The sequence below is a fragment of the Pinus tabuliformis genome, chromosome 1_1, assembly GCF_031772625.1.
Source record: "Pinus tabuliformis cultivar Carrire ecotype Pingquan chromosome 1_1, CPIR1, whole genome shotgun sequence".
NCBI classification, from domain to species: domain Eukaryota; kingdom Viridiplantae; phylum Streptophyta; class Pinopsida; order Pinales; family Pinaceae; genus Pinus; species Pinus tabuliformis.
The window spans coordinates 709,528,691-709,537,991 of NC_142297.1; positions in this window are offsets into that span (position 1 = coordinate 709,528,691).

Below are 9,301 nucleotides of genomic sequence, written 5' to 3' on the forward strand. Positions count from 1 at the left end.
TTATAAATACGAGAACCTCGCGCGGCAATAAAGCTGCTTATTCAGATAGAAAAGACTGTCCTGGTTAGAATTTCAAAACAGTTCCACCCGTCAATTCAAACCTTTCCAGCTACTTTCCACAATTTCAACCAAAAAAAATCTTGATAGTCTTGTAAAATTTCAAACTGTATTTCACGGGCAAATCACCCCGTGACTGGTAATTTACCCGTCAAATCCATCCCTGGTCCATAATCCTCGGTGCAAATGTGTATCAGAATTGGATTCATTAAATGCTTCCTCCAACTCAGCGTGATATGCTCCGTCTTGGAACCGACGCAGATGACGGAGACCGCGATGGCGCCAACCTCTTTAAAAACGACGCGTGGCACATGATCCTCGGTGCACATGTGTATCAAAATTGGATTCATTAAATGCTTCCTCCAACTCAGCGCTATATGCTCCGTATTGCAATCGACGCAGATGACGGAGGCCGGCGACAGCACCCACCTCTTTAAAAACGACGCGTGGCACATGCGATACGTTGTAGAACAAACAAAACGTGACATACATATAAGTGGTAGGTAGATGAATATGCTACTCTCCCCTTAAAGGTAGCGTAACTATGCATTTTGCCTTTTCCCGACATCTTTTCTCGTCAATTTTGTGTGAAATTGGTTGAAAATTTCTTGGAATCCTGAATGATTAAATTTCAGCAATGTAATTTCCATGGATTGAAGGTTTCACAGTGATTAAATGTTTCAAATTTTTTTTGGGCAGATTTATATATCTAAAATTCATTTTAAACCATTAAAATTTATAATTTAATAAAAAATTGTATCATTTAAATAATGATAAAAACTTTGAAGGGTTAGACTATTGAGGTTTTAATTTAATTAAAAAGAAAATATTATTTAACGTAACTGTGCATTTTGCCATTTCCCGACATCTTTTCTCTTTTCTCGTCAATTTTGTGGGAAATTGGTTGAAAATTTCTTGGAATCCTGAATGATTAAATTTCAGCAATGTAATTCTCATGGATTGTTAATCAGCAATGTAATTCTCATGGATTGAAGGTTTCACAGTGATTAAATGTTTCAATTTTTTTTGGGGCAGATTTATATATCTAAAATTCATTTTAACCATTAAAATTTATAATTTAATAAAAAATTATATCATTTAAATAATTATTCCTGGTGTCCTTCTTCCTTATGTTCAAGGGACCACGGATAGAATTAGTAGGATTCTCAGAAGACATAGTATCCCGGTATCCTTCAGGCCCCTGAACACCATCCGTTCGTCTCTCAGATCGGTGAAGGATCCCATCGACCCTAAGGATATGAAAGGTGTTTATTTGATCCCATCGACCCTAAGGATATGAAAGGTGTTTATTTGATCCCCTGTTCGTGCGGGACCCCCTATATTGGAGATATGAAAGGTGTTTATTTGATCCCCTGTTCGTGCGGGACCCCCTATATTGGGGAGACTGGTCGTTCCATTAATCAGAGGATTAGTGAGCACGCTGCGGATCTGAGGCATAGGAGATTTAAGTCTTCCGCTTTGGCTGAGCATGCGGAGAAAACCAGTCATCATATTTGTATTGAAGAAGCGAGTGTTATTGCTAAGATTCCGCATTTCCATCATCGTAAATTCAGGGAAGCGCTAGAGATTGAAAAGAGACCTAGTAATCTCAATAGGGATGATGGTTGGAAAGTCAGCAGGTGTTGGGTCCCTGCCCTCTCCTCCTAGTGGTTTCCGTCCTCGTTGGTTTTTATATTGTTCTCCTTTTTTATGTTATCGTCATTATTTCGCCTCTCCTAATTTTATTTATGGACCTCAGTATAGCTTTTTTCTACTTATATTGCTTTTCTATTTTACTATTTAACTCGCTATTTTTATTATATTTAACTGTATACATTATTCCATTCACCTATTTTTCCCTTTTATTTTCTTACTTTATTTGTTATTATTATTAATATTATTATTATTATTAGTAATTTTTATTAATTTAGTTATTTTAATTTGTTTTTATTATTATTTTTATTTTATTTATTTATTTATTTATACTATTATTTTTATTTTTCTTTCAGTTTTGTTTTATCCTCATTTGGTTATTCAATTTAATTTTATTCTTTTTATTTTTATTTTTCGTATTATTTTATTTTAATTCACTTATTAATTTTTAGTTTTAATTAATTAATTTATTATTATTATTACTATTATTAATATTATTATTACTTTTTATTAATTAATTTATTTTTATTATTTATTTTCATTTACCTTTGGTCCTTCGTTAGGTTTTATTCCCCCTTTATTTATTACTTGATTACTTTATTTGTTTGTATTATTATTATTATTGTTATTATTATTATTAATTTAGTTATTTTAATTTATTTTTATTATTATCTTTATTTATTTATACCATTATTTTTATTTTGTCTTTCAGTTTTGTTTTATCCTCATTTGGTTATTCAATTTAGTTTTATTTTTATTATTTTTCGTTTTATTTTTATTATATTTTTATTCACTTATTAATTTATTATTAATTTTTAGTTTGAATTAATTAATTAATTATTATTATTATTAATATTATTATTATTATTAATATTATTATTACTTTAATTATTTTATTTCTATTCTTATTATTTATTTTCATTTAGGTATTTATTCTTTACCTTTGGTCATTATTCCCCCTTTATTTATTATTTGATATCATTATTCTTAGAGCTTTAGTATTATTTTGCATTACTAAGTTTTAATTTATTTATTTGTTTTATTTTTATTTTTACTATTGGTATGTGTTTTATTCCATTGATCCATGCGCGTTTTAACTCTTATTTATCTCATTTGTTTTATTGGATTTGGTTGTGGATTTATTTTATGAGTTTTTTATATTTTCATTCTCCCTTAATTTAGTAGTCTGTTGCAACTAATTTTCTTACTGTGATCCTGGTCCCTTGGTCATATTAGCGGCTGGTCAAACTAGCCGTTGGAGGCTCTACTCGGTCTATTTAACATGCTTCGCTAGATCTGTTCTTCAACTTGTCCTGACGATGAACCACACTAGTTGGTTCGAAACGCGTCGACAAATGATTTTCCATGTGATTTTTGCCAAAATCTTTCTCTAACATAATATGGATCACAGAAGCCTAAACTCTATTAATGATAAAAACTTTGAAGGGTTAGACTATTGAGATTTTAATTTAATTAAAAAGAAAATATTATTATAAAAATTAAAGATGTAAACTAGATGGTAAAAGGTACACCGTTGAAATACTGTGTGTAAAGATCTAAAAGATTCAAAACCAATTTAACTATGATAATTAAAAGGAAAATATTATTATAAAAATCAAAGATGTAAAGTAGATAATGAAAAGGTGCACTGTTGAAATACTCTTTGTATAAAGATGCAAGATTCAAAACCAATCTAACTATTTTAATTAAAAAAGAAATATTATTATAAAAATCAAAGATGTAAACTAAAAAATATTATTATAAAAATTAAAGATGTAGACTAATGGTGAAAAGATGCACTGTTGAAATACTCATGTAAAGATCCAAGATTCAAAACCAATCTGACTATGTTAAAGATTACAATTCCCAAATGATTTTAACAACTCAAAAGATTACAATTCCCAAATGATTTTAACAACTCAAAAACTTTGAATCACTCCATCACAATACAAATCCACACATCACTAAATCACAAAACAAATCCACACATCATGGACACAGTCCACAAAAAAAATTGATAATTTAGATTAACATAACTGTCAGACATGTGACAATGCCATAATAAACATACATCTATGTAACCCCGAGAGAACTGTAGTGCTGTTCTTGTAAACTTAATCTGAATATATTGTAACCTTGGTTTCTTGAATAATAATAATACCAATATCTTGCCCATGGAGGTGTAAATTTACTCTGAATCGATTGTAAACTTGGGTTTTTTGGACAATAATAATACCACTATCTTGAGTTTTACCGCTCCGTTGTTATCTTTTTCATTATTTTGATTTGGGCCAAGCATTCGAGCGCAGATGAAGGGAGACGTCAGAGGCTGTAAGCTAATCAAAGGTCGAGCCAGCGGTCACGGAACTGTCCTTGAAGATCCCAGAAGGTTTCCAAGTCGACTTTCTTTCTCCGTAGCAATGGGTTTGTCTGTTTTTGTGAAGGCCTCGGGCAACGTAGCATTATTCGCATGTTTTGCCCTATCGGCGCGTAGATGGAGGACTACGCCCATTTTTAATGGAGCCTGTGGCCAACGGAAGATTGCCCAATCTTGTGGTGGACGCGCAAGTTGTTTACACAAACCCTAGCCGTCGAGCAGAAGTCCGTGCGCAGAGCTAACCCTAGGCATCTTCTTCTTTGTTGGTCCGCTCGAAGCTTTCACAGGAAACTATTTTCCTGAACTATAAGTCCATCACACTAAACGATTCATCGCAACGGTGTTGGGTGAGAGTCTTAGCTAAAGGTTCTATGGAGTTTCTTCCATCCACTCTATCTGTCTCGGTTCAGACCCAAAGTGTTGAGTTTTTCGTTGAGTGAGAGCGAGATACCGATGTTCATTGGATAGGTAAGGTCAACCTCCTAATGAAGACCTGTAACTAGGAAAGGATGGCACATTGTTTTTGCAGCGACTTTCGAATCTAAGAGAGGGATCAAATATTGGCAATTGCAGGGAGGAGGCAGGAAAAGCCCATCGCAGTGTTATGCTCACCTCCGGTGAAACACTGATATGCTGAGTTGGAGAAAACAATTCAAAGGCATCAGCCCCACTAGATGTATTTGTCTGACTTACACAACCAGACATGTAGATTTGTGAGATTGGTAAAAAGAGATAAATACTTCCATGAGTGCAAGAATATGAGAATTACCCTTCCAGTTAACTCTACCAAACAGCTTCTTAAAGGATGGCAACCTACATCTAGGCATTGTAGCTAATGTATTGCCCCTATCAAACCTCACAGTTCTTTTCTTGAAGATTCTCCTTAGGAAAGTGAATGGCAACTGAATACCCCTCCCATTGAAAAAGAACAAAGAACAGAAGAAACAATAAAAAAAAAAAAAAAAAAACAGAAAAGAAAAACCCACGCATGAAAATCTAAATATAAAAATAACCACAAACAAAAATTTTATCCAAAACTACTCTTCTTCAAAACATATCGCATATCCAAGCATTACATTGCTTTATTCCAACCGTACTAATTCTTACATAGCTATGGTATATCTGGGCATTACATAGTCTTATTCCAAACCTACTCTTTAATAAAAGAAAAACCTGTGCCATATGCTAGCTCGTGCAATGGAATTCCTACGCATCATCACTTAACTCAGATATTCGTGATTCTCTCGCCAATCAACCACGATGGATGCTGTCAACAATTCACCGATGGCGTGTAGAATTTCAACACGTTCTCGACGACCTTCTGCAAGAGTTCCCTGTATGTTCATATTCAGAGCGTAAGATAACTATTGAGAATCCTACACACTACAAGCTATAACGGATTTACACAGATTAGGATACTCACTCATTCGATGCCTCCCGCTCCAAGCCGCTTATAATTGCAACATGAGACAGAGCGTCTCTCCAACTCTGAATTCTTTTCTTGTCGTATTTCAGTGTCTGTTCGTGTGCGCCAAGGGCTTTATCGTATGCTCCACTTTTATCTTCTCCCGTGCACACGAGCTCAGGTTTTAAATCGTAAAATACAGGAATGATGATAGCCCCCGACTTTACCACAAGGACGAGTTCATCGAGACAAAAAGCCGATTCTGCATAATTTGGAGAGAGGATGACTACCTGAACCGAGGCGACACCAATAGCGGCTTCTATTTGATCCCAAATTTTGCATCCAACCCGCATTTCACGCTGGTCAAGAAAGACTCGCAACCCCCGGGATTGAAGACTATGGTAGAGAGGGAGGGCCAAAGCGTGTTTAAGGTCTTGGACTCTGTAATTTATGAACACGTCATAATGGGGATAAGAAGTGAACGCAGAGCAGCCCGCCGAGGACGCAGAAGGACGACGGATAGTCGTATCCTTTGCCAATAGAATCTCGATGAATGCATGGATTGCAAGAAAAGCTGTTAATATTAAGATAGTGCAGATGCAGGAAGACATATCGATGTAAGAAAATATATGATGAAGGGCGGTTGTGAATTGTAACATTGCGATCTCGATGAATGAATGCATCGACAGCAATAATAACAATATCAAAATGATGCGCAGGCGGGCAAGCAGATCCATGGAAGGTCCTTTGAAGCGCTGCGTAAACTGTAAGCAAGCGAGCGTGTGCTTTGAAATAAAAATGCGCTCGTTTTGATATTTGTGCTTGTCTGGTCTGATAGATTTGATGTCCAGCCCTCACACTCAACCGTTGCTGGCGACCACATGTCGGTACAAGTCACTTTCAAGAAGTCGTATGTTCTATCCTCTGTTATTCAGGTCTAAAATTTAGATCCCACTGCCAAAAGTCACTTTCAAGGAGTCCTGGTTGTATCTTCTGTCTCCAGTTAAAAAGTTTAGACTGATGGTAGCAGGTGGCAAAGTCTGTGATGGTTGTGCATTCAGTTGTGTTGTTATATAGAAATTTAGATATTGGTGTCTACTAAAATTCAGACTCTATGGCAAAAGTCACTTTCAATAAGTCATGGTTGCATCATTCTGTCTTCTGTTATTCAGGTCTATGATATCTAGACCAATGGTAACATGCCGCACAGTGCGTGATGGTTGTGTATTCTGTTGTTCAGGTCCACAAAAATTTAGATTGATAACGTGTGGCCAGTCACTTTCATGAATAATCAACATTCAAGACAAGGAATTTAAGTTAGTAAGATGTCACTTTAGAAAAGGGTATATTGTAATTGATTGTAAGTCTGATTAGTTGGACTTTCAGTAGTTAATTATAACATGCGGCAAAGTCACTTTTAAAGAATAATACAGCATTCAAGATAAGAAAGTTAATATGCTATATCTGGACTTTCATTAGTTGATGATATCATGTGTTAGAGTCACCTTCGCGAATAATCAAGCATTCAAGATATGAAAGTTAATTAGATGTTTTTGCATACCGGCCGACAAACTGGTTAGGCTGCAGTATATTTAAGTCAAATTTGACTTCCATTAATTTATTGTTAAAAAAATTTACACAGTTGAATAAAGTTCTGTGAAATTTAAATGTAAAATTAGATATTTTGAAAATTTACAGATAATTTTGAAACTCTTGATGTGCATTAATTTATTAAATTTATATCGTCTTAAAATTGTCAGATATAAAATCTATTTTTTATCTATTTTAAAAAATAGAGGAAAAATTTGTTACCCATAACCAAGTATATTTACCTACTTATTGTCTACAATGTGTGAGCTCTAACCATGTTAGAGGTTTGTTGGAGATTTCCGGAAAAGAACTCTGTAATGGATTTTTGATTCATCCAACTTTTCGATGGTTACTCCATCCATCATCAGGGACCAAAGAGCTAATGTGAGTGAATGAGTGATGATGGATAGAGTAACCATCCGAAATGTTGAATGGATCAAAAATCTATTACACAATTCTCTTCCAGAAATCTCCAACAATATGAATAACTGTGGAAACCTCCACCGGCTTACATGTTACTGCTTGTCTACAATATATGAGTTCTAACCATGTTACTGGAACTAACATAATTTCATTTGCCCATGCTAATAGAAAATACGCTTTTCTTATGTATCTTGGGAACCCTATATGACCAAAACTATATGAAGCTTGTTTATTTTACTGGATGATCTGATGGAGTACTCCGAATCAAGCTTGCAAAAGCCGAAGATTTGTTGTTGACTAGTTTGAATGGAGTGCCATACTCAGCTACTTATCCTGATTCATGACAAATGTTTAGCATATAAACCACGAATAAAAAAATCTGTCCTAACAAGGAACAATATTTCGAACCAGAAAGCTAGGTAAATAGACTAGTTAATGCCATACCATCTCTTAATACAAGGACCATCTCTTAGTAGACTAGTTAATGCCATGCCATATTTCGGTCTTGCAGGATGATGCTTAATTTAGATCTTAGATCATAGTGGCCTACTGTGGAGATGTTTACTCAAACGATGACAATTCTCCCCCTTGTTGATGGTTCCACAATGCAGAAAAGGGATTGAATAAGAGTCGATTTGCCACTTCTAGTCCACTCCACAACACCAACCTTTATCCCTTCAGGGAAACTGCATGCAATGCCTTTTAAATGAGGAAAATGTGGTCCATAACGCACCTGACTGTATGGATCAAGTCTGTAGACTAAACAAGTCTGTAGGGTAAACAATGAATCAACGTGCAAATCACTAACATTGAATATGAAAGAAAAATAGTCCATTTGTAGTAGGTTCTCACCAAATCACTTAGACCTATTGTTCCTCAAGATGGCCTGTTGGAATTTGGTCTATAACTCTGTTATAAATGGTGGCTCACTAGGAATATCTGAATACTGCATTATCCTCTCCACTGATATATTGCAGTCTCCACATAACAAGGGCACCATATTACCCAGGTTTGTATCATGTTCAGATTCAGACCATATGTTACTGCCGACCCTGCAATGCCTGTGTAGGTGCCATTTGATTAACTGTCATTAATTATAATGTCTAGTCAGTTCATATCAATGTAGGGAAGTATAACTGCATGCCATGGAAACACTTCAGCACTTGGTCAAATTACATCTTCTGGCAAGCGAACGATGCATCAAAGAGATTTCAAACACAAGATTTGATTGAAAATCCAGCCAAATGCCAAGCCAGTGATTGGCCCCAACATTGGTGAAGACTAAGTCTAGTGTGTGTGTATACCAGTCAACTCGAGATTTCTCTCCAAGAATCGAGACTCCCGGTCAAAACTTCTAATGGTGGCTGTTCCAGAGATCAAGTCCACAAAATGTTGTACGATTGGAGCCTTACAAACTCCAGCCAAAGGAGACAGTTCGCTAGCTGTCACTATATAATATTGCTGCATTAATGAAAGGCCATAGGAGTTACAGGAATTCTATTATTCATAACCGTTAAATCCTGAGACCAAGCCAAAAGATCTATGCAGAAAAAAAGCAGCCATGATAGAATCCCCACGCAACTCTGACTATCCATTTTACAACATCCCCTTCATACAGATTATGGTCTCTGTGTGCACTAAAACTTGAGATAGAGGTTAAATTCTCGTCTCCTCTTTATGTTCCTCTTGAGAAAATTAAAATTTGAAATATTTGTAATCATAATTATTGAGATACAGACCCCAGAAGAATACCTGATACCATAAACACAATGAAAATTTGCCAAACAACTTGAGAC